Source organism: Miscanthus floridulus, chromosome 16, assembly GCF_019320115.1.
Source record: "Miscanthus floridulus cultivar M001 chromosome 16, ASM1932011v1, whole genome shotgun sequence".
NCBI lineage: Eukaryota > Viridiplantae > Streptophyta > Magnoliopsida > Poales > Poaceae > Miscanthus > Miscanthus floridulus.
The window spans coordinates 12,281,192-12,308,897 of NC_089595.1; the positions used below are offsets into that span (position 1 = coordinate 12,281,192).

At 42.1% G+C, this 27,706-nt stretch overlaps 1 pseudogene; it reads left to right on the top strand.

The window, feature by feature from the left end:
* LOC136510280 (thaumatin-like protein 1b) lies at positions 1–27,368 on the top strand (annotated as a pseudogene).
* Positions 27,369–27,706: the final 338 nt, after the last annotated feature.

The window sequence follows — 27,706 nt, forward strand, 5'->3', positions numbered from 1 at the left end:
ATGGAGTCGGCGGCGGCATGCCGATTGGTTGCTCTAGTCTTTGTCGTCGTCGCCGCCTCCGCCTCGGTCGTTACTGGTAAGCAGCTTGCCCTTATCGATGCATGCATGTCCTCTGTTTTGCTGACGTGCAGACTGCACATGAGCTAATTAATTAATTGTCGCGTTTGGTCCTCTATTTAGATTGTAAATTTTTTCGCTCTCTCTCCATCATATCAAATCTTTGGTCACATGTATGGAGTTTTCAATGTAGATAAAAAAATAACTAATTACACAGTTTGATTGTAAATTACGAGACGAATCTTTTGAGCCTAATTAGGCCATGATTAGATAATAATTATCAAATACAAACAAAAATGCTACAATACCAAATACTGATTCCTAACCCCAATCTAAACACTACCCAGGCGTTGATTCCAAGCCGTTCAACATCACCAACAGCTGCGTGTACACGGTCTGGCCGGGGATCTCTTCTGGGGCCCCCAGCTCGTCGGCGGCGGTGGACACCACGGGCTTGGAGCTCGCGCCGGCCAGTGGGAGATCGTGCTGGTGCCGTCGGGGTGGTCGGGCCGCATCTGGGGCCGTACCCTCTGCAGCTCCACTGACAGCAGTGGTAGGTTCACGTGCGTCACCGGCGACTGCGGCTCGGGCAAGCAGGACTGCGCAGGCGGCAACGCCGCGCCACCGGTGACGCTCGCGGAGTTCACGCTCGACGGGAGCGGCGGGATGGACTTCTATGACCAGGCACGGAGCCAGCGGTGGGGCTAGGGGCTCCAGCCCCCCTACCGCTCGCGAGCAAGCGAAGCCTCGTAGAGCTACCGTTTAAAATTTCAGCTGTAGATGTACAGGTATGAGGAGCTGAGATTTGCTGAACCTTTTTTCTTGCTAATTACCGTTGTTTAGCCCCTCCTAAATTTTTTCGTAGCTTCGTCCCTATGACGTCAGCCTCGTCGACGGGTTCAACCTGCCTATGCTGGTGGTGCCGAATGGCGCAGCCCCTGGCGGCAACGTGCGCGACGACAGGGTGCGTGGTGGATCTGCTCGGCGATTGCCCGGCCGAGCTGCGCGTCATGTCGGGCACCGGCGCCGTGGTGGGGTGCAAGAGCGCGTGCGTTCGGTTCGGCGGAGTACTGCTGCACCGGCGAGTACGGGAACCCCAACACACACAGATTGAAAAAACCATGCGTATGAGCGCCCGTGGAGCTTATTGCTCTCGTCTGGTTGGTGGCTTTCCCCCGTGGGTCCCGCGCTTGCGGTCAAGAACTGGCACATAGCCCCAGGGTCATGGAGTCTAGAGAAATCCACTCCGGGCCATGCCTCGTCCTCCTCCGAGGAGTCGACGTGGGTGCCTAGGTTGAGAGCGAAGCGCTGGCGGTGTTCTGAGGGATCCTCGTGAGCGGCAGCGTAAGCGTAAGCATAAGAGGCGGTGGCATTTCTCAACCCAAAGAGATATGGGGATGGTGCCGTCGCCAGACTTTGCTCTGCCGGAATTGGCTCCTCAGGGAGTGGTGGAGCAGAGCTTGATGACTGGGCATCGCCGTGTGCCACCGGCGATTTTTCTTTGTCCAAGCTTAGGCTAGACAGGTCCCCAGCCAGGGACCCTGTGCCAACAGCTGGTTGTAGGATATCGGTGGGGAGCGGCGTGCCGCCCCGGATTCGCGTAGCGTCGGGGTGGTCTTGCTCGCGTCGTGCCTGGCGAGCGCGGTGAGAGCGGCCGCCCGGGCGCCGCCTGTGCCTGGGCTGCCGGTGCGTGACTTCGTCATCGGTTGGTGGGGCTCGAGGAGTGAGGAGTACCATGTCGTACTCATGCCCTAGAGACATGAACTCTAGGCTCCCGAACCAAACCACCATGCCGAGACGCAATGATCGTACGGGGTCTGCCATTCGGAACTTGCTGGGATGACGAAACTGACACGCAGAGGCCCCTACCTGGCGCGCCAACTATCGGTGTTTCAGACCGGGGGGTCCTCAACCAACTAGTGATTTTATCCTGCGTGTTCCCAATTCCAGATGGTGATGCAAAGAGACACAAGGTTTATACTGGTTCAGGCAATCGGTGCCCTACGTCCAGTCTGAGAGATCGATCTTGTATTCCTTGCACCGAGGTGCTTGTAGTAGGGGGTTACAAGCTGGGTGAGAGAGGGAGCTAGTCCCAGGTCTCGGCAAGGTGTCGTGTGGGCTGCTTGAGACGTTGCTCTCAGGCGGTTGGGATGAGTGTGTGTGTGTGTGTGGGTTCTTCTCTGTCTGTCCCCTTAAAATGGCCCAAGTCCTCTCCTTTTATAGCCTGAAGGGAGGACAAGGACGGTACATGTGCTAACTATACGGTGTCGTGGGAACAGAGGCGGCGTGTCCGGGCCCTGTAGCCTATTCCTGTGGCGGCGCGGTCGTCGGAGTGGTCCGTCCTTGGAGCGCTGGGCGACGTGCTGGTCACATCCGTGCCTGTGCGTCATGGGAGCTCCTGGGTTGCCTCGGAGCAGGTGCGGCGGCCGGGGTGCGGATCGCCGTGGATCGACTGTGGGCGAGGCCGAGGCTCGGTCGGTGCCGAGGCTGCACCGTAGAGGGGGGCCTTGGCAGACACGAATCCTGAGATAGCCAAGACCTTGGTGCATAGTGCCGAGGCCCCGAGAGGGCGGCTGATCCGGTGCGCTGGCTTGGAGGCGGTGATGACCCGAGCCAAGTTGTCCGCGCAATGTTGTTTTTGAGGCTGGGATCGCGGGGGCACAGTGTAGTGTGGGCGCTGATCGTGGACACAGCGTCGGGACACAGTGGCCGGTAATCTCCGCCATGCCCTGTCCCAGCTGGTATGGCGCTGATGCGACCTTAGGTCCCGTCGGCCATTCTGTGGTGTCGAGCCATCGTCTGGCTGAGATTGCGGGAGTGGTTGGCGTATTAATGGGACACGACGTGATGTCGGGAGGGTCGACCGAGGCGGGGGGCGACGGGCTATGAACGAACCGGCCTTGAGCGATACGGAGAATGAGGCCTCGCGCGAGACGGAGATCGGACTCCTTGCCGAGGCCTTCCGCGAGAGGCCTCGCGCGAGGCGGAGATTGCACTCCCTGCCGAGGCCTTCCGTGAGAGGCCTCGCGCGGGGCGGAGATTGCGTCGGGACGCCGAGACCTCCTGTGCGAGGCTCGACGCGGGGCGGAGATCCCGGTAGGCTCGGACGTAGCCGGTGAGGAGCCTACGGCTTAGCTTCTAGCTTGCTTTTTGATGGGGTTCAAGTGACCCTTTTGATATTTGCTCGGGGTACCCGGTTCTACGGTACCCGACAAAGGTACTTACGATTTATGTTGTGTGTTTCTTTCCGTTCACTTTTATATTTGAAGAACATTTTCTGGAAGTTTGACATGCCAAATGATGTAAGGCTTTTAGCCAAAAGGGTTGCTGTTCTCCACAATCTTTGCCAAAAAGTTAGCACCATTATGCCTTGCATGGTACTTGTTTAATGCGTGATCATTGGTTTAGTCGCCACCAAATATATTATTTGTGTGTGTTAGGTCTAAACAACTTCCATTGTGCTTATTTTTGCTAAATAATTACCTTCATGTAGTATATGTGCTCTCTGTAGATAGGCAAAAATGAAATTATCAAATTAAATGCCATCGTTTGTGCATGTAGTGTATGTGTTCTCTGTAGATAGGCTGGATTAGTCAGAGAGTCATTAGGAATAAGAAAGGAATCCGGTTCTATTAATTATCCTTTGGACCTGTAGAACTAATTTCCCAAATACAGCCACTCTTTTTCTTCAGGTCCAAAATGGAGCTGCCATTACAACCATACTAGTTTCGTCAATTTTCAAATGACATGTGGTTTGTCAGATTTTAGGTGTTTGATCTAAAGCTTTTATTTCGTGCAATAACAGTGGTAATATGAAAATATATCAAAGTAGTATTTTAGAACATTACATTAGTACTTTATATATACAAAGTATTTTAGAACATTACATTAGTACAACAAACATCTAAAGCTTTTGTTGTCATATGTTTATACTTTATATATACAAAGTATTTTAATTAAATATACTCCCGTTGTTTTTAAAATAATGTTTAGCACAAGTTAATTATATTATTTTTATTTAATTATCTTGTCATAAATATTTTGAAACAGATGTATTTATACACACATTTTTTAAAATATTACATTAGTACCATCCATAAGATCCTTAGATGTTTTGCCTCTGTTGGCTACTGCTCTACAGAGTAGTACTGCCTGGTGTCTGCTGCTACTGCTGTACAGAGTAGTACCGGTGGTAGCCATACTCTCTGACTACTGCTCAGAGTGTGGTAGCGGCACTGCTGCAGCCTCAATTCTACAAATAAAACTTTTCTGCTGCAAGTAGAATAAAAAAGTTAAATATAGTGGTCAGATAGCAACATCGGATTGCATGAGGGAGTATTTTTTGTAACAAATTTAATTTGGAGATATAAATATTGCTAATATTTTTTATAGACTCAATTGAACTTAAAAAAATATGATTGGTATGAAAACCATAGCGATACTTATTTTGGGACAGATGTAGTATTTTAGAACATCCACATCAGTACCATTTATGACCTCATTATATTCCCTTTGTTTCAAAATAAGCACACATCACGCACTTTGAGAAGTCAAACAAATCTCAAAGTTTTGATAGATTTATAGAAAATAATATTAACATTTGTATCTCTAAATAGGATTAGTATAAAAATATACGATATGATTAATCTAATGACAACTTTTTGATATTATAAATCTTAGTATTTTTTATGTAGATTTGAACAAACTTAAGTTTGGTACATGATATGTATTTATTTTGGTACTGTGGTATGTGGGTGTAGTATTTTAGAACATCACATCAGTACCATCCATGAGTTCATTGTACTACCTCTGTCCTAAGATAAGTACACATTGCGCACCTCGAGAAGTCAAACAAATCTCAATTTTAACTAGATTTATAGAAAATAATATTAACATTTGTACCTCTAAAATAGATTAGTATAAAAATATATGATATGATAAATTTAATAGGACAATGACTAAAGTTTAGGAGGTGGAACCAAACACCCCTTAGTTGAACAACATCTTTGTTTGCTCGCAAGAGAGAGAGAGAGAGCAATTATACTGAATTCAAACGGGAGTACCAGTCTCATAATGATGATATAAGCTGCAAACTAATATGAAAATACTAACAACTACTAGAGTCACGAAAGATACTGAAAAAAATACTTACATCTAACTAGAGTCACAATACCGATAAAATACTTGAAGATACTGATAACTACTTAAAGGTACTAGCAACAGCTGAAGTTATAGTACCGGCTATACCAAGCTACTGACAATATACTGACAAATACTTGAAGATGCTGACAACTACTTAAAGGTACCAGTAACTACTGAAGTTATAGTACCGGCAGTACCAGTTATAGTACCGGCAGTACCAAGCTACCGACAAAATACTTGAAGATACTAGCAACTACTTGAAGGTAGTAGCAACTACCGAAGTTATAATACCGATTATTCCAAGCTACTGATAAAATACTTGAAGATACGGCACTTAATGAATTTATCCAGCGCTTGGCGGCTGTACCAAGCTACTAATGGAATATTTTATTTTGTACCAATGGAATATTTTATTTTCTAGACTAATTTCATTTTGACTGGTTTAGAGAAAATAGTATATAAATTTTGTACCAATGGAATACTTCATTCTGTAGACTTAATTCATTTTGTACCAAAAAGATTAACATTCTTTGCTTGATGGAAATATTTTTTTAGGCTCTTGGGCATCTCGTGCTTGCTATCATGAGCAAAGGTTTAGGGTGTTCGGATCCCGTGACTAAAGTTTAGAAGATGTCATCCAGAGATATCGTATAAGGTATTTAAATATTAATAAAAAAATAAATTACAGAATTCATCCGTAATCCGCGACACGACCCACACCATCTTTGTCTACTCGCTGAGAGAGAGAGCAATTATGCGCGCGTTTAGTTTTAGAAAGTTGGAATTTAGAGTTATTGTAGCACTTTCGTTTTTATTTGGCAATTAGTGTTCAATCATGGACTAATTAGGCTCAAAACGTTCGTCTCGCAATTTCCCACCAAACTGTGCAATTAGTTTTTTTTTCATCTACATTTAATGCTCCATACACAGACCGCAAATATTCGATGTGATAGGTAATATAGCACTTTTTGAAAATTTGAGATAGAACTAAGGCCTATACTACTGAATTCAAACGGGAGTACCGGTCTGTGGTTGGAGTCAGGACGTGTGGAACACGATGTGACAACAGCTGACACAAATTGCAGGGGTCGTGCTTTGGTGGTGTGTGCTTGTAGTACTACTCTGTGTTTAGACCTTGTTTAGATTGTAAATTTTTACAATTTAGATATTGTAGTACGTTTCGTTTGTATTTGATAAATTTTGTCCGATCATGGACTAATTAGGCTCAAAAGATTCGTCTCGTGATTTACAACCAAACCGTATAATTAGTTACTTTTTTTACCTACATTTAATGCTCCATGCATACGTCCAAAAAATGATGTGATGGAGATAGTGAAAAAACTTGAAACTTTGAGGCAATCTAAACAAGGCCTTAGTTGGGTAAAATTTAGAAATTTGGTTACGATAGCACTTTCGTTTTTATTTGGCAATTAGTGTTTAATCATAAACTAATTAGGCTCAAAACGTTCGTCTCGCGATTTCCAATCAAACTGTGCAATTAGTTTTTTTCGTCTACATTTAATGCTCCATACACGTATCACAAGATTCGATGTGATAGCTACTGTAGCACTTTTTGAAAAACTTTTTAGAAACTAAACCGTAGCCCAAAAAAGAGATTTCCATTGATTTTCCAGAGAGAGGTTTCCATCTCATCTCTGCAATGGGAGGTTCAATGCAGGAGCGTGTCTCTATACAGTTCACGTTGAGCTGTGGAGGATGTCCATAGTACATGCTCCGTACTCCGTAGTGCAAAACGTGGTGTCGGTTCATGCCCATAGGCCATAGTCCCTGCACAGTTAGCTTTTCAGTCATGTGGAACACAGGGGAGCACGCCTTGGCCTGCCTTCTGGCGTGTTTGCTCCACCTGCCGCTCTCTGTCGAGTCAGGTATATACCTAATACTCCCTTAGATATATAACTAATACTCACTGGCGTTCACAAAAGAATGTAATTATAATATCCGTGCCGATCAATCAAACTTAAATTTGACTAAATTCACAGTAAATAATATAAATATTTATGTCTCTAAATTAATTTATTATAAAAATATATTTTATAACTAATCTAATGATACTTATTTTGTATCACAAATATTTATACTTTTTTATATAAATTTAGTCAAAGTGCAACTTATTTAACTCCTCGAAATCCGAGAATTGCATCTTTTATAGGCTCCTTTCGCTAGTCTGGTCCGTCAGACCAGCCGGCTACTCCTCCTCACATAGCACTGTGCATCTTCTATCCGCTACAATATTTCTCACACAACACCCAGGCACTATAGTGTTTTGGCTTCTTTTTTCAGACAAGCGAACGGGACCGGACATAGATACGTTTTTGTAGACATAGGTAGTACGTACGGAGTACCGTCCAACATCCAGCACCAACAGAGCATATATCGATATATACTTAATACAGCCAGGTATGTATATATGTATGTATACATTTATGTATGTATATGTTCACAACTATCGTTATTATATCAAATAATAATATATTATGAAAAAAAAACTTCGCTCCGCAATAACAAGTATTCCCTCCGTCTCAAATTATGAGATGTTTGGATATTTCTAGATACATAGATTTTATTATGTATCTAGACATAACTTATATCTAGATACGTAGCAAAAGTTATGAATCTAGAAAACCAAAACGTCTTTTAATTTAGAACGGATAGAGTACATCTTAGGTACGTTAGTGTACCACTTCTCTAAAAGGTAAAAAACACATATATACAATGGTTTCTTTTACAATCTATAAATCTAATTACACTCCAACCACCTGCAACGTTGGGAGATAGAACTTTTTGAACTCAAATTTACATGACATTTTCTGTACTTAAATGAGCACACCTTCAAACTTTTCATTATGTCAAACATAATAGGTACATCAGGTAGTATTAAGTAACTTTGATGCGTTGGTGTGTTTGTAAGCGTTCTCACCCCTTTTCTTCTTAATGAAAAAGAAGCACAGGCTCTCCTGCATTTTTGAGGGAGTAACTTTGATGCAACGAAAAAAGTCTGCTGGTCAGAAAACAAATTAATTGAGAACCAGATAAGTAGCCAAGTAGTGTACGGATTGAGCAATAAAAATAAAGATGAGCCGAAAACAATTTGGAACATTTACACCGGATAAGCTGTAGCTCTATATAACATGTACAAATCTTAATTCGACAAATCAGCAAATCACTAGTTTTAATGTGATAAATTTCTTGAGCAGTTCAATTACAAAATCTGAAGCATGCCCAAGCAAAAAAAATCTGGTAAAACAACGGTTATCAAAATTTTAAGCATAGCATGTGACATAACTACTCACAAATAATTAAAAGGCTCATCTGACATTCTCATACACAAACAAATATTAAAAAACATGTAGCCTGATTTCCAGAATTGCTATCATTACACTGTATGTTATGTGCATGCATACAAAAGAACACAACTGAATAACATAGGGTGGACTGGTAACATATCCAAGTGCAATAATGGCAGACCAAAGGAAACGCATTCAACTTCAGGGACCAGTGAATATAATGAGTGCAACCTTAGCTCCCCATCACCCTTAAGCTCTAAAATACTTGTGCATCACCCTTAAGCTCTAAAATACTTGTGCATCACCCTTAAGCTCTAAAATACTTGTGCAGATCACTGGACATGCAAGGCTTCCAAAGAAGACAAGATATGCTGCAATGTAGAAAAAAGAGCCTTGATCCTCTACAGAAGTATTTATTAAAAAAATTGACTAACAGAACTGAAAGGCCAAATAATGAGAAAAATGTTAATAAATAATGAAAATTAGTGCATCACAGTAGTGAATTTTTAATGCTACAGACTGGACTTGCATAACATCCTACCCCTTGCTACCTTTGACAGAGATAAGCCTAACAATCATGATTGCTTTTAAGATAAGAAGATTATATCACCAACTTTCTACAAAAGCTGGTTGTAGCAGGAAAATTATCTTCATTATCTGCTACATGACTTTTTGAGGCATAAACCAGAGTTATGAATGAAATATTAATACTAATACTAACCCAGAGTTATCTGCTACCTAGTATTAGTCTATTAGATGTCTGGATATCATACTTCTAGTTTATAGCTTTCTTTATACTCTCAGCTTCATCTAACAGAACTACACCAGAATAAATTGTTCATAGTTTCTGCTCTGAAATTAAATTAAATTGGATCAAATACTTTCTTGAACATGCATGTCTGCAATTAGCTAGACCAAATACAGACAAGTTGAAGGTAGCTGTCAATTCAGTTTGCAAATAGCGAGACCAAATACAGAAAGTTAAATGTAGCAGTCAATTCAACCTCCATATTCAAAATAGCAAGACCAAATACACATGCAAATACCACTAACAGCTACTGAACCAAGCCGTGCAGGACATAGCTTCATAGTACAAGTAATCAATCCTAGGCTTAATTTGGTTCAAAAAAAATAGGAGGGTAAATCACATAAAAAGTATGAATCAATCCCTGACTTAATTTGCTAGTGCGTATAAGATATCCTGGAACATGTCTCTTTTATTTGTGTTCAACGATGTAACACAACAATGTAACCCAAAGGCCTCATGTTTGTTGTCAAGAACTGCACACATGTTACAAAAAAAGCAAGCACACTGAGAGAATATGGTTTTCATCAGGTACTTCAACTTCGCGAGTTTACAAGCAAGTGGAATAGATGGTCTTTTCTTATTCTTAAACATGGGTACATGGCATGAAGGCAAAGGAATCTCCAACTGAGTTTACAAGCAGTACATGGGGGTGAAAACGGATCAATCACATGAATCTTACTAATTGAGTTGAGGCTGGGCATATGGGCTACAAATAAGGAGACGGGACTGGGCATATGGGGTATATGTTAGGTACAAAGAAGCAAACTCTTGAGGAGTTCGAGCCATTGAGGTCCACATTTCAGGCAAGAACTTGATACTATAGTGTGAAAAGTACCGGCACCAAAACTTGACAAATCTAGATCTAGAAATCCAATGAAAAGGAACAGATGAGAATAAGGACTTAAAATACGATTGCTTTTCGATTCTAGCCGGAGAGGAAGAAGCAAACCACTAGTACCTGGGTGAGAGCGGATAAGCATGTTTGCTCCATCGATCGAGCTTGCTTCTACTGCCGGCGTTGGGGCGGAGCGCCTGCCATGGTTGTCGCCAGGAAATGGCTGCGCACGGAGGTGGTACGGTCTCCGTTGTGTAGAGCTGCAAGAAGAAGGATATATAAGCACGAAGAACAAGGTTTGGGGATCTAGGGTTTGGGGGAAAAGCACCAAGCACTGCTTTGAGAGCTCAGTGGCCTGTGGACGGTGAGCATCAGGGTAACACAAGGAGTTCAAAACACCAAGGGAGAGGAGCACACGCAGCAGCAGTGCCGGAGCAGCGCCGGAGAGGAGCAGCGTCAGAGAGAGAGGAGCAGCGTGGGAGCAGCGCCGGAGAGGAACTCACGGAGAGACAGAGAGGAACAGTGCGAGCCGAGTCGAGTCTGGGGAGCCAGACGAAACGGAGCCGAGGGAGCGGAGCCGTGAGTCTTGCATGCACGGGGTGCTCAAGTGCGGAAAAGTCGACATGCAGCGCGGGACCCATGAGAAAAAGCCACCAACCAGAGGTCGCCGATAAGCTCCGCGGGCGCTCATACGCAAGGTATTGCGTTTCAGCAACACCTTGCAAGCAGCTCTTCAAGAAGGCGTGCCCGCTGGCGTTCAGCTGCGCGTTCGACGACGGCGCCGACTCCATCGTCACTGTAGCTGGATAAAAAAATAATTTATTCTGTAGCCACTTTGAGTTACGATAATTACTATATTAATTTACGAAATTATACTAACTCCTTACTAAGTGGTTTACTATAACGTTATGGTGAATATTCCTAGGTGTTATAGTAACCCAACTATCGTAAATATGTATTGATATTATCGTAAATTAGTATATAAAATTATCGTAAATAGAGGTGGCTACAAAATAACTTATTTTGGATTTTTTTATTCTTCGTTCACCAGGCATTAGGAAATGACTTAACAAAGCAAATTGTGCGTCAAATATTTGATATTGAAAAACGACTTTTCATTCGGTAGAATTTGTTTTCATTTGTCATAAATAATGGCATCCGTAATTGTAAAAAACTCATCTTTTCCTACCTTGATAAACTGAAAAGCTCAAATTTACAACTTTAAATAGACATTTGTGATCACTACATAACATCATATATGAAACTAATACAAGAATCTGCACTAAAGCAAACACTTCGACCTCCTGGTGGAGCATGACAGGTGCTAGCCAAATCCCAACTGATCCAACGTCCATCCTAGAGCTCCATGGCCAGCTTGGGTGCAGTAGCATCCCACAGATACATTTTGCGCTCTCTCGGTAGCAGTAGCATCCGGCAGCGTGACACTAATGCCGACGCCAACGCCAACGCCCGTCGCTCTCATTTGTTGGCTGCAAAAATGCAGCGCTGAAGTTCCAGCTCTTCAGCTTCCTGTCGCTGCCCAAGGCCCATCGATTCACCAATTCTTGACCCTGCTGCATGTGAACAGATGAGAAAGAAATCATCAACAAATGCTATGTGTAGAAAATATAAATAGAAAGCATCTAAATCTGATGATACGATGAGTTAATGAATAATCGATATCAGAATGAGTTCTGGCAAGTGAAGCTGAATCAAGCTGCTACTTCTACAGATGTGCAAGTCGTTGCTTGGCTCCAAGCTAGCCAGGTAACTGAGTTCAGCTCAAAGCTGAAGACAAAGGCAATCAATCATTCATATGTCAGGCTAAGGTGTGCAGTACAACCTGAGTATAGTTGAACTGTATAAATCACATTTCAAGCCACAAATCTTTTGTTGCAAAAATGAACACACATTCTAATTAGCCTGATGAAATTTGTAAGATCAGCACACAAGCAAACACAATTTAGCACTATTTAGATCGCACCAAGCAAATGAACCTGCACTCATGGCAAGATGCTGCCTGTGGAGCAAGCATTAAAAAAAAGCAAGGGGTGGGTGAACACATTGACGGGTCCCTTGTGATAGGTGGTGCATTTAGGCACGACAATCTAGCTCAGTGCATAAGAGATTAGTTCTTAACAACAATCATTTGATCACTTCTGAAACAGAAATAAAACCCCAAATGTTTTTTTTCATAAAACAGTACACACATCATTAAACAACATGTTTCTCTCATTAAACCAGGCGGTGTGGTGGTACTGAATATTAAGTTTGCAAAAAGGCCAAGCTCACATGTGTTGCTGTGATATTCATCCAGATGAAATGCATGCTGATGGCCACTATATACTCTTTTCGGAAAAATAAAATTAACATGTTTTCAATTAACCAAGAGAAGGAAAATAATTGTGAACTACATCATAAATCAATTAAGCCTATGTATGGCAACCTACGTTCGGCTGCCTATTTTCTCACCAAATTTGTATGAGTGACCTGCGAGAGGTAAGGCTAGCTTACAGCATATATGTTCGTCAAAATAAACTGAAACTAAAAAGTACTTTCTTTATACTAAATGAAAATAATGTACCTTAGACGAGAGGGCTACAGAATGACTAATCAACCTGCATGGAGGGGTGCTCACTTGATGGATCCATATAACTCGCACAGAACATGTTGGAGTGTTTGTTGTAGTCTATGAAATAGACCAAATGCTTAGTATAGGCAGCTACCAAACAAAAGCCAATTGCAAATAAGCAGATGTATGGAAAATGGACAGATGCTACCAGCAAAAAAAAACTTTGGGCCCTAAAAGTATAATTTACAAGCTACTGTAACACACAATTTTCACCCTGCACAAATTATACTTATGTGATGTCTTTCTCAAACCTGCACAAATTGTAAGACACAGTTGTTATGCCATGGTTGCTACTTGGTAAAATTAGGTTCCTGGTGGCAAATAATGTCAAATGTACATGTAAAATACTATATATATTCAAAATATTGGTATGTTCAATGTGACTCAAGAAAAAAGGCAGTTTATCATACTGTGTAAATGGTGACAGCTAGCACCGATGCGTGCACAGAAAAACTTACATTTTTTGGAGTCTATCATATAGTTTCCTTGTCACAAATAATGGCTTTAGGGTTTTAAAAAATAACTGTGCAAACACTCCAGATTAATGATGCAAGGAAGCTGAATTGGAATTGAGGCATATAACTATTTTGCACCACATGCAGGGCATGATATATGCATTGTATTATCAGCTGTGGATTGCATGATCAAACAAGCCATTGGGAAAAAAAGCTAGCTGACAGCAGATTTGGTTAAAACCTGTACTCACAAACAGAAGCATCAAAGCAATATGGTATATAATATAATCTAAGAAAAATGACAAGGAGTTACAAAAATACAATATCAACTTCTGTTCCTATCTAGTGAGATCTGAACTGAATCAGGACTAACATTCTTGAGACTGTCAACTTAAATGGATAGCTAAGAAAAGAAAAAAAAAGTTCCCCTGTATAATCAGTAAAACTACATGAGCTTGAGAGGAGCATGGAGAATGTTTTGCATACATGAATATCGCAATCGCATGCTCACAGTTGCCATTTCTCGAGGTCAGGACATGAGACTAATATGAAACAAACTACACTGATTTTAAATAACAAAATTGAATTAAAGATCGAATCAGGAACTATTTCATGTTTTGGAAATGTTGTGCTTATATTGAAAGCAAATGTGAGCTTAAACCTTGTGTTGGGGGGGGGATGCCAGCTTACAAGCCAAAACTCCAGTGGCGCAACATTGTAGCCTCACAAACTATCAGAACAAAGATAATTGTGATGCATTATTACAAATGTATTTGTCCACAATTTCAGGACATGGCATGTCAAATGAAAATTGAGAATAATGGGAGAGATACGCAACTAAGAGATGACTATATAAGATGAAATCACATACTGAAAGTGGATATGCTATCATTTGGACAAATCCTAATTACTATCTAAATGGATTAATGACAACTTGTGCATTTTGTTTTCTAAACTGGCAATTTAATATTAGAAGCAATCTGCCAATGTAAAAAAACTCACTCTTGGACTAACCATGTGAGAGAACTCAATATAGTAACATCCACACAAACACGGAGCATGCATCAGCATCGCCAAACAATCGATGACCACAAACAGTCGCCACCAATGTTGGTGATCAACAAACATAACAGGAGAGTCGAATAAAAGGAGGGTAGCATGCTACCTGACTCGACAAAGATCATTTGTGAAGTTAATATGAAGAAATCCGGCACATTGTGGAGGAAAAGCTATTGCAGACAAGATTTGGATTGCCGGTGCCATCCAACGGTTGTGTGGCCATTGCCAACTCTCGGGAAGATGGGGAGCGGTAGCCGCTGTAAGGAGTTGGGGAGAATCCGATGCTGCTTCTCTAGATAAGGGGAGCAACATCAGCCATTGCTGGAGGAAAAGGGAAGGAGCCGCCACTCACAGGAAGCGGAGGAGCCTCTGCTCGAGAACATCTTGGCTACACAAAAAAAGCTCCTAATGACTTCTGAATTTAATTTTAGGTTTAAAATAATTATGTATATCAGCTAAATATCATTGTACAAAATATATATGGTTGTAATGACTAATGAAACCAGAGAAGAAAGGCAATAATAATCAAGAACAGACAACTAGTATCACCAAATGAGAAGGAGCGATGGATATGCCCAATTTGATCGACCCAACATGTGTGAACTCATCGGCTCAAAAGGAAAAAGGAAATAGAAAACGACAGACCATAATGTGGGGCGACCTCACCTTGCATAGGCCACAGAGCTGTTGCACGAGGTAACCATGATAGCAGTCACCGGCTCGCATCTCCTTTCCGCCATCCACCTCGCGAGTCCGCTCTTTCATCTGCTGACACCTGCATCAACACCACAGTCTAAAATGTGACATTTAGACTTTTGATTTCTAAGAATATGTAACCTCAAATAAAAATACATATGTTGTAATGTAACTATTTTTTTTAAAAATGGGACTGGAGAGAGAGAGTCCTGCCCTTTCAAGAAGGCTTAAATGTTGCTACCTACAGGAATTGAACTCACAACCTCAAAGAGCAGTACTCTAGCCTGCATCCTGTGACCAACCGGCCACACAACCCTCCCTCATTGTAAATGTGTTTTTCAATGAATAATGCAGAAGTAATAATTCTATGTCCTCAATCCACCCAGTCGTTGGCATATTGATGATTAATTAAATAGAATATTTGACCAACAGAGATCCTACAACTCGCAGTTGGAATCAGAGGGAGCAAAGATCAAGGTTTGATATCCAATTCGTTATTGCCAGGCAAAGGAGAACTTCAAACATATTCACATGGACGCATATGGCAAAATGTTGATCCTTTATACATGTGCAATCGAAAGTGCCATTGATGGTTGTTAAATGCAGGACAACTATATGGTTCAGCTACCAAGCATTAGCAAGTCATTTTCAACTAGGAATGCTACATATAAAAAATACAGTAGTTACCAGAATAATAATCCATCACTTCTGGCCTTACTGAGTCCATATTCCTTTAATTACATCTGGCTTGTACCTGCAAGAAGAATCCTCCCCAACTACCTACAAATCAAACTGTCATAAATCTCTTCCAAAAACTAACCAACCATGCTCCTTTGCCTGATGGAATATTCCCACACACTATCTTGAGCTGATTAACTATGATCCAATTAACAATTTTCAAACTTGAGAAGAAATGAATATACTGCCTACAAGAAAGAAGGTGCATGTATCAAAGACTGAAAATAACAAGCGTGTTCCACGGATGGTGGAGGCATTGATACTTCTCTCCGCCTCCTCGATTAATAGTTAAGACCATCTGCACATACACAGCCTATTAATTTATTAAACTACTGCATAATAATCCATCTAGTTCTATACGGGAATAGTTGCAAAATAATCACTACCCTTAGAACTGGAATATATACAAATGCAAGTCCTGACTGTGCAATAAAGGGGCCAATTTGGATCTTTCTAGATTGTGCACCCGATCTCCCGTGGACGTCAGCCTGCATTCCCAATCCGAGCTCCCCGCCTCCGCAAGCGACTCTGCCCTCCATAGCACCCGGAACGCCCTAGGACAGTTGTTGACAGCATGGTTGCAGGGCACCTGGTTGCTAGGTTGCTCGTATGACACGAGACGGCGCCTGCTCCGGCCGCAGTTGTGGATCCACGAGGTCGCTGGTTGCTCCGTCGAAACCTAGAAAGGGGAAAGTGGGTCGGACAATGCAAAAATTAAATTGTACAACTATCTGTAAACCACAGTGCAAGTTCTGTGTATCAAGGCGGACAAGACGGGCCTAAGTTCAACAAGTGCTACTTCGGAAGCAAACGGTTAATGTTGTGAGCCAGAGACTTCAGAGTTTTATATATGGAAATCCGGACCTGAAATTACGGTGGACCTCATGGGTCTCGTAGAGGATAGAGAGGAGCAGGACTCGTACCATACCTCGATTTGGATACCTGATGAACATGCTGCTGTCCCACAGCCGGATTGCGTTGCTTCTCAGCTAACTCGGCATCCTGCCTCCCAGATCGAGGTGCGGCAAGGCGGGTAACGGCGTCGGAAAGGGCGGTAGGGCCCACGCACCGCTGCAGGGAGGGGGCGAGGCCCGCGCGCCACCGCCCATAGATAGAGGGCCGCGCGCGCACCGCCGGCTTGGAGGAAGAGCCACACGCACTGCCGGCTTGGAGGAAGAGCCACACGCACCACCACTGCCGCCTGGGAGGGAGAGAATCGCGCACCTTGGATGGTGCGAAGTAGGTCAGCGCCGGCAGGGATCGGTTGAGGAGCGGCGCTGGTAGGGACTGGGTTGAGGCCTAAGGGGCGTTGCCAGCGGGGGAGGGTTGACGAGCGGCGCCGGCGGCGGGTGGTACGGAGCAGGCCAGCGGACGAGTCTGAGGAACCGAAAAGATCGTGCCATCGTGGGTGGTACGGAGCTGACGAGATGTGATGGTGCTTGGGCCTCGGTAAGGAAAAAAAACTGGGCCAGGCCTGGGAGTCGGAGCGGACGGGGTGCAGCTGGGTGTTGGGTACTGAATAGTTATGATAATAACTACTATCACGTAGCTAGCTACAAAATAACTTATTCTATAGCCACTTTGAGTTATAATAATTACTATGTCAATTTACTTTGAGTTACTATAATTACTATGTCAATTTATAAAAGAAAACGACTTGACCAAAAGGTGGGCTGACTTAATAACTAACCTTTTGTTTTTGCGATTTTGTTGACCGCAGTGGTGCCAAGTCGTCAGTCCGACCAAAAGGTGGGCAGTGGCTCCAAAAGGTGGGCTTTATCAAATTATCTTTTCTAAAGTTGGGCCTCTAACTACTCATTGTAAAGAATCTTATTCTTATGCTTGAATGCTCAATGTCCAAATAGGCTTACAAATTTGATCATGATCAATTGATTTGTCGATTCTCTTGATTAATTGGTGTTTATATACCCCCATCGATATCACAAGTTTCTTATGTCCACAAAAAGTATTTACTTGTTACTAATAAAAAATCATAAAGTTTCACCTGTGTTCTACCTTAGGTCCTTTCTTTTACTCCGGTAGTATTGCGGATCAAAATCGATGCAAAGACAGTGAATGTATTTCCATACTACAATAAAAAAATAAGTGTAATAAATATAGAATAAGATCATATCACATGACTCGTCCCATTTATACTCTATGGGATCTTACGGACCCTATTCATGGATGACATGGTTGGTGTATGTTCATAGAAAATATTAGTGTTGTTCGACTGATGGTTTATGCGGCTGTTAAGTTGGTTAAAGCTAATTTATTGTGAGAGAAAAATATTGTACCATGACTGATAAGTTCAAACATAAACCATTCCTTGTTCCTTGTTTGAAAACTTGAGGCATGGTTAAGGTTAAAAAAATTGAGGACAACATGGATTTTCCGTCTTACCCTTCACTCTATTCACATTTCTCCAGCTGACTCCATACACATCCCATCGTTAGCTGACGACCTGATGCGGATGCCTTGTCAGCTCCTGCAGGCCAAATTTTTTATTTTTCAGCCCTTTTTTGAAAAATATTCATAAATAGACCCTTAGTGGTTTGATTTTCATTTATGGACCCTAACCTCGGCGCCATGGCTTTTGGCGCCGAGAAAACATGTCTCGGTGCCATGGCCAATGGCGCCGAGGTCTTGGCGAGACGTCGGACGTGGCGGTGACCTGGCGCTGACGTGGACAAGGCCTCGGTGCCATAGATCTTGGCGCCGAGCTCGGCGCCGTAGATCTTGGCGCCAAACTATTACCCTATAGCTCTTGGCGTTTGAAATGAAACAAATATAATTATTCCGATGAACATGCAACAACGTCATTGCGGTTCAGCTGGTTAGGACGCGCGCGACTTAGCTCAAAGGCCTGGGTAGGCCTGGGTTCGATCTCCATCGTTGAATCTTTTTCTGCTACATTTTTATAAGCAATAGAACAAGAAAATTTATTTCGAGAAACATGCTATATCTCAGTTGTAGTTAGTTGGTTAGGATGCTTGGCTCTAACATGAGACCTATGTTCAAATCCAGCAAGCAAATTTTGTTTGCTGCATTTATTAATAATGTTTTTTGCTTATTTAGTTATTACTAACGTCCTGGGTTCCACAAAACTTTGTTATTATTAACATAAGAGAATACTATTCACTAATTTGTAATTTGTTTTGGACGAAGGATATATCTCAAGGTGCATTTATTTATATGTTATCTAAATCCAAATCCTCCTTATATTATCATAATCATGGATGTATTTATTTATTTATTAGTTTATATACCTCAGTAGTAGTGTTTTTTTTATAAAGGGGAGATCCTCCTCCGTTCCTCACCAAACTTAGTTGCAAATGATGATAATATGGAGCTCTTAGTTAATACATTAAGCCCATTCTTCTTGTTAATTCTATTTCATGTAAAATAGGGAGGAAAACAAATTAAATATACAGTGTACGGTGGAACAATAGAACAATAATATACAGCGTGCGGTGAAACTCAGGACGCTAATAATAAAGGAATAATATTTATTGTTGTAATTGCTTATAAAAAAAAATTTAACAAAAAAATATTTGCTGCTTGGGTTCGAGCCCAGGTCTGTGGGCTAAGAATCGTGCGTTCAAACCAACTAGACCACAATGGGATCATTGTATGTTTCTCGAAATAATTTTTCTTGTTCTATTTATTATAAAAATGTAGAAATAAGAACACAGGCCCTTGGGCTAAGACGCGCGCGTCCTAACCAGCTGAACCGCAATGTGGTTGTTGCATGTTCCTCGTTACAATTATACTGGTTTCATTTCAAACGCTAATAGCTATAGGGTAGATCTATGGCGCCAAGACCTTGTCTACGTCGGCATCATGTCACCGTCACGTCCGACACCTCGCCAAGACCTCGGCGCCATTGGCCATGGCGCCGAGACGTGTTTCCTCGGCGCTAAAAGCCATGGCGCCGAGGTCAGGGTCCATAAACGAAAATCAAACCACCAGGGTATGTGAATATTTAAAAAAAAGCTGAAAAATAAAAAAAAATCGATCGTGCAGGTCCCATGGCATGCCACCACGTGTCCATCTATGATGACCCCACGTTGAGCCAACAATAGGACCACATGGCAGGCAGTGCCGTTCGCCACGTTCACGTCACTAACGTGCCCCGTCCGGTATGGTTAGAATCAACCGGCCGGTACCTGATCTCCGAGGACCATTGGACCTAGTTTCTCTCTGAGGCCAAGCTCATTAACAACCAGCTGTACAATTGCTCTGTTCGGCTACCATTATAAACCAGCTTATCAGCTATGGTATAGTATTTTTCTCTCCGAGATCAGTCGTACAAATCAGCACAAGCGGCTTATAGATCAGCCGCTATGTTCGGCTGGTCTATAAGCCGCTTATGCTGATTTGTACGGCTAATTTGTTGGGAGAGAAAAATTCTACGCTATTATTCAAAAGTCAAAGACATGACCTCCAAATCACAAACCATGTGGAACTTTTTCAAGCTGACAAGTTTGGAATCAACCGCTACCTTCCTAAAGCTTTCAGAACACCATTGGTGGTTCTTCAAATCATATATAGGAACATTTACAGGTTGATAAGGTTCAGCTGTCCAACAAAGCATTACAGATGTTTTTGTGCATCAAAAGCATCTGCACGGGAAGAATTCAAACAATTGCGTTGAACCTAGTTGAACTAATAATAAGTAAAATTATGCCTTTTTCGCACCAAATCTATAACTGAAATATGGAGCAAACTGCAATTGCAAGGTTCATCTAAAAGGAAACACAAATAAGCGGCCAAGATGGTAACACTACCACACAAAGCCTTCCAGCTAATAGTCACAGAAAATGGAGTCAAAGACATTGGCCCTCAACACATAAACATCGTCCCCAAGCTGGGTATGCCAAGTCATTTTCGATCATGCCTTTTAAAAACCTTTCGCTGTTAAAAACTGCTTGAGATTCAGTATGCAATGATCATCAATTAAAGTTTGCCTCAATCTTGTTGCTATAAAAAAGCACACAATCTTGTATTCATTAAACCAGCAATTAACATTGGTAGTACATGGAAAATAAAATCTGTTACAAAGATCAAACTAAATCCTTTACAAGTGCCCGGCAGCACAAGAGCAAGGCGGCCGAGATAGAATTACAGCTCATGAACAGAATCTCTTGATGCACAGAACAACGTTAGCTGAGAAAAGCAATGTCATACAACACTACCAGTTTCAGAACATACAGGGATTATCAAGAACCTCAAGTAGGGTGTAGGAAAATTGCATCATGACACCCAGGCCAGCTACAGGACTCTTGTTTACCAGGCTGGATTCTTTTAACGACAGATATCACGTGAGAGATAAAAGAAAGGAGCGCAGAAGTAGGAATAAGTACTCTAGGTATGTCCCGCCAGGGAATAGCTGCAGCTAGTACTCTAAGCATGTCCCGCCAGGGAATAGCTGAAGCTAGTACTCTAAGCATGTCCCGCCAGGGATGTTTGCTCGTCCGTAGTCTCATTGAAATCCGGAAACATGCTGGGATTGTTAACACTAAACCAACCATACCAATGAAGACCAGTAGTTCCACCACGAAGATGAAGCAAAAGAGAAGGCATTCCCACCAGCTATTTTGAGGGTCCAATGTCAGAAACATAAAAAGAATTGCTCCTAATAAGACCAGTGAAACAGAGCAGGCATGTCGCAATTGTGGGTCCAATCTCTTCTGGGTGTAGCAAGAATAAGCAGGCATGTCGCAATTGTGGACAGAAAAATTGATAAGCAATTTGATTTTGATTCAACATAAATCGGGATATAGTCGACAGGTGGAGTGAAACCAACAGCGAATGAACCGGCTGCAATAAGCACTGAGAGACATAAAATGCTCAGGTACATATCATAGTGTCTGCTGGATTCCTTCTCATCTTCCAAGTCAAATGGACTGGAATAAGCTTCACAGAGGAGTAAGGATAAGCGGATGTAAGCATCAATGAACTGCATAAAAGGAAATAATATTATGAGACCAAAAAGGAAAAAAGAAAAGAAAAGTTGAAAGTGCATGATGTAGGGTCGTACCATTAAGAATGAATATTTATTGTTACACCCATTGTTGGCAACATCTAATGGTGTTAATCCCTTATGGTTAATAATGCCAAGATTCACCCTAAGATCCATCATAAGAAGGCCGAAGCTGAATACGTTCCCATGCTTTACGGCCAGATGTAGTGGTGTGTTTCCTTCATCATCGCCCGCATTCAGTATGCTCGCAAACATTGGGTTCCTGCAGATGTACCACACCACCTTAGTTCTCCCAGATTCGACGGCGCAATGCAAAATACTTCTATGTTTCTTGTCAACCAACTCATCGCAGCTCGGGCATATCTCCATGATCTCGTGGATAACTTCAGAGTTGCCGGCTATAGCAGCATAGTGCACCGGATACAGACCCTCATCATCTGGAATATAAGCAAGCAAGCTGTTGACCAGTAAAAGTTTGACCACTCCGGTCTTCCCAGATGACGCTGCATAGTGAAGGGCAGTTCTTCCAGAGCTGTCAGCCTTTTGCGCAAGCGTTGGCTCCCAGCGTTGCAGGGACTCCACTACAGTAAAAGAGAACACTTAACATTTGAGGCCTGTTTGGTAGAGCTCTTAGAGTTGAATCCAGGAAAAGCTTTGACAAACAGTATACTATAGACAAATGATTCTATGCTGATTCTCTCAAATAATATATATAGGGCTGGGAGCTAGAAAAAAAAACTAACTTCTCCTGATTACCTACCGCGCAGAATCCACTTCTTACGTATAGTTTATTCTAGAGAACCACTTTTAGCCACATAATCACACAGAGAATCAGGAACAAAAAGAGGTCTACCAAACATGCCCTTGTTACCAAACACTACCAAGTCTACAGATGCATTTTCTTTTTCTAAGAAAATACCACGCCAATCTTGTACTACCTCGATCTATTTTTGTATATGATGTTAGCACAAAATATCAAAGATATAAAATAAAGTACATATAAAACTGAAATGGCATGTAGCGAATGTGTAGGAAAGAATTCATGATCATGTTCTCGTACCATTTCTAGCACAAACCGCAGCATGCAGTGCAGTTTGTCCATCTGGTCCAGCATAGAGGCTGGGGTTGACTCGGTCAAAGTAGATGCAACGGTGTTCCCGAAAGCACGAGGGCCGGCCGGCCGGCAGAAGTGCAGGTACGTACAGGAAAGCGAAAGGAATCAAGGCAGCAAAGCAAGCAGCGTAATTTAAAGGGTAAAGTATACTGTGGCTTGACGAGACTCAAATTTTAAAAAATAGAAAATCCTTCAATACGATGTCGGATGAAGATAATTTTTATATGTAAATTGTAGACCTCGATGAAATCTACAACTTTATAGTTTAAATTTTTTTAATTTGAGGACAGCAAGATACTCGAAAATATAATATAAAATTTCAGCACCATAATAATCGTCTACTGGCGCTCGCCGCATTAGAACACTAATATATTATTTGTATGGAGTTAAATGAAAATACTTTTTATACCAAAGTTGTAGCTCTCAATGAGATCTACAACTTTGTAGTTTTGAGTTTTTTCATTTGAGGACGTTAAGATGCTCAAAAAAATAATATAAAATTTCGGCGCCTCCTGAAAATAGAAAACCGCTTTTGAAACCAACCGAGGACCAAATTTGTCCGGTTTTGATAGTTGGAGGGTGTTTCTTAACCGGTTTCGTAGTTGAAGGTTGAAAATCGATCTTCGGCACGAGTTGAGGGTTGTAAAGTGTACTTTACCCTAATTTAAACATTGTATCGGGAACACCAACAGTTGTTTCATAACCCTTCACGAGGTGTCACCAATATAGTAATTTAAACTGAGATTATATTCGTCCTGAGATCTTATCAAGGCGCTCCTGAAATAAGGCCCGAACGATCAACACGGCAATGCGCAGCTGTGTCTTTCTCTCTCTTTTGTGGAGAATTCTTGTAAGCACCACTTATGGTAAGAACGTAAGCATACAGCCACACAATACAGAGAGTGAAAAGAACATTACACCGGCTAAAGACAGGCTTTCTGAAACCCAGAACTTGAGACAAATATCCATTTTAATGATGTAGTTTTTCTGGGTATAATTTTGTGGGTGGATGGACGGGGGACTTCTCAGCGGGGGGTGTTTTTTTCGCGTGGATGTAGTAAAGAAAAAGTTGGTAAATCAGTATGGTAGATAAAGAAAGAAGAAGCCTTTGTATTGTTGTTAATCTGAAATACCAAGAGAAAAGCGACTGTTAACCGCGAGCGCGTCCGCCAACTCGGTGGCAACGCCGCGCCACCGGTGACGCTCGCGGAGTTCACGCTCGACGGGAGCGGCGGGATAGACTTCTATGACGTCAGCCTCGTCGACGGGTTCAACTTGCCTATGCTGGTGGTGCCGAATGGCGCAGCCCCTGGCGGGTGGATCTGAACGGCGAGTGCCCGGCCGAGCTGCGCGTCATGTCGGGCACCGGCGCCGTCGCGTGCAAGACCGCGTGCCAGGCGTTCGCGTCGGCGGAGTACTGCTGCACCGGCGAGTACGGGAACCCCAACACCTGCAAGCCGTCGGCGTACTCAGAGGTGTTCAAGAAGGCGTGCCCGCTGGCGTTCAGCTACGCGTACGACGGCGCCGGCTCCATCTTCACGTGCGGCGTCGGCGGCGATACCACGTATGCCATCACCTTCTGTGCCAGCACGACCAGGTATGCACTACGCTGACTAAACGTATATATAGTCAAGCGGCCTGTTCGCTGGTTGGTTTTTGGGCTGGTTTGGGCTGGCCGGTGCTGGTTTTATGTGAGAGGAAAACACTGTTGGTTGGCTGGTTTGGGCTGATTGAAACCAACCAGCGAACAGGGTGAAGAAAGCGAATTGACCAAAAGGTGGGCAGTGGCTCCACATATTCACTGTTTATAACTGATTTCATCTCACAAATTTCTTCAGATTCCTCCAAATTTCTCCAAGCGAACGGGGCCATTAGGAAAGCTTGTTTTTTATGACTGTTATCAATTGTCATTTTAGTCAGCGGTATAAACCTCGCGTGACTAAACATATACTCCCTCTATATTGCTAATTCACTACTAGAGACCGGCTCTTTGCCGAGTGCCAGGTGGTTTGCCGAGTGTTGTTTCTCGGGCACTCGGCAAAGACGTCTTTGTCGAGTGTTTTTTTTGACACTCGTCAAAGAGGCTCTTTGCCGAGTGTTTTTTTTAATACTCGGAAAAGAGGCTCTTTGCCGAGTGTTTTTTTTTGACACTCGGCAAAGAGCTTCTTTGCCGAGTGTTATTTTTTTTTACACCCGGCAAAGAAAATTTCAAAGCATATTTTGAAGCAGTAAATTAATTCAAATGAAAAAGTTTTCAACTACAAAGTTGTATAACTTATCAAGATGTACAATGTTTATTTTGGTTTTTTCTTCATATGACAAAGTGAAAATAAATTTATTCACAAATCTAACATATCTCTCTTGTAGTTTATGAAACTACAAGAGAGATATATAAGATTTGTAAACAATGTTAGAACGACCATGTCGGATGAACAGATGATCAAACAACCAAAATAAACTTTGTAGATCTCAAAAAGTTATGAAACTTTGTAATTGACAACTTTTTGATTTGAAATCATCTTGTCATGCAAAATTGTGTTTGAATTTTAAAAATTTAAAATTCGAACTTTTCAAACGACCTCGGATGAAAAAACAACCAAAATAAACTCTGTAAATATCGAAAAGTTATGAAACATTGTAGTTGGCAACTTTTTGATTTGAAAACATCTTGTCATGCAAAACTGCGTTTGAATTTCAAAATTTTAAAATTCGAATTTTTCAAACGACCTCGGATGAAAAAACAACCAAAATAAACTCTGTAAATCTCGAAAAGTTATGAAACATTGTAGTTGACAACTTTTTTATTTGAAAACATCTTGTCATGCAAAACTGTGTTTGAATTTCAAAATTTTAAAATTTAAATTTTGTAAACGACCTCGGATGGAAAAACTTCCTAAACTAAAAGTGTAGATCTCAAAAAGTTATGAAACTTTGTAGTTTACAACTTTTTTATTTGAATTCGTTTAGGGTCTCAAACATGCAATTTACACTCGGTTTAGTATAATATATTGAGAACTAAAACGGAATCCAGACACAAGTGAGAGTGTAGTGTAGTGGTAGAGGAGGTATGTGCACAGCGGGAGGTCTCGGGTTCGAATCGCGTTGGCCGCGTAGCCATGAAATTCACGCGAAAAATGTCGGAGATGGGTGGGCGCTGGCCGGTAGGGCCCTGCATCGATAAAAAAAATCCATTTTTTTGGGTAAAAATTCCCATTTTTTTCGGGTTTTTTTCGGTTTCAACTTTGCCGAGTGTCGGGCACTCGGCAAAGGCTTTGCCGAGTGCCCGACAAAAGACACTCGACAAAGACGCCTTTGCCGACGGGTTTTTTGCCGAGTGTTCTTTGCCGAGTGTAGCACTCGGCAAAGCCTTTGCTGAGTGCAAATTGGGCTTTGCCGAGTGCCCCTGGCACTCGGCAAAGCCACTGATTCCCGTAGTGATTCAAGTTGCAAGACTTGAGTCAAACATTGAGAATATAAATCATGAATAACTTTTAAGTTGTTAAGTTTAGAAATGTGAAAATCATATAAATAGGCTTGTCTTGAAAAGTAATTTCATAAAAATATACATATATCACTTTTCAATAAATATTTTTACGAAAATAAGATGTCAAAGTTATGCTTTGGAGACCATATTATTGTCCAAAACGACTTGAATTACCAGTATGGGAGAGTATACGTGTATAGTAGTCAAGAAAGCGACTCCGGTGAGGATTCATGAGCTCCACATGCAATACAAGCGGCCATTGAAGAAGCCTTGATTACTAGTAATAATTAAAAAAATCACTTCTCCTATATTTCAGGTGCTTCAATTTTTAGATGATTTCAGACAATACTCTTGCACTACCAATTAGTACAAGTAAATTGTCACTTTTGTGATTTGTTATTTATCTTTGTGTCATAGCATATCAAATTCGTGTCCATGTCCGACTATAGAAATAATTGTAAATTGTTAAATTATCTTTATTCCAACACATCAAATTTTATCAGGTTTGTGGTTGTGTGTCTACAGAAATTACAACGAACTAAAACTAATATGCAATAACCGTCGCCTAAAAAAAACTAAAATTTTGGCACCTGAAATTTAGCAAATCCCGTCACTCTTAGCTCGTAGCTGGCTTTATACGGTGACCACAAATTCAAAAGGGCACAAGGAAAATGTTCTTCGACTTTTTTTTTTGCGAATGTGTTTCATTATTAAGAGTAAGTAAAAGTGATCACCTTACCACAAATTTAACCCCGGTAATCCATGATTATTAGAGACGTAGAACGATCTCACAAAAAAAAGTTAACATTAAGCTTATATGACCTTTTTGTGCTGTGTAGTTAATAACTAACCTTTTTGTTTTTGCGATTTTGTTGACCGCAGTGGTGCCAAGTCGTCTGGCCCGAATTCGCAGCCACCACCGCCGGGGGACCAGCCGAACGTCGACGTCACCGTTGTTGCCAACACCGGCGGCAACCAGTTCCCTGCCTGGGGTGTGGTGGCAGGAGCATTGTCTGTGCTGGCAGCAGTTTTGGGTGCCCACTACGGGATACAGTAGATTTGCCGAGTGTCAAGGGCACTCGGCAAACGCCCAAAAACACTCGGCAAATACTTTGCCGAGTGTAACACTCGGCATACAGCACACGGCATTGATTTGTCGGCAAACAGTAGTTTGCCGAGTGTTTTTCATCGGGCACTCGGCAAACAGTTTGCCGACTGTCAGTAAACACTCGGCAAAAATAAACTCTCGGCAAAAAAAATTGACGGGATGGAACGGCGATGTCGATTTTGCCGAGTGCACGACGGAAAACACTCGGCAAATTTTCTCAACTTTGCCGAGTGTCAGAACTAAAACACTCGGCAAAGTTTCCCAAGTTTGCCGAGTGTCAGAAATAA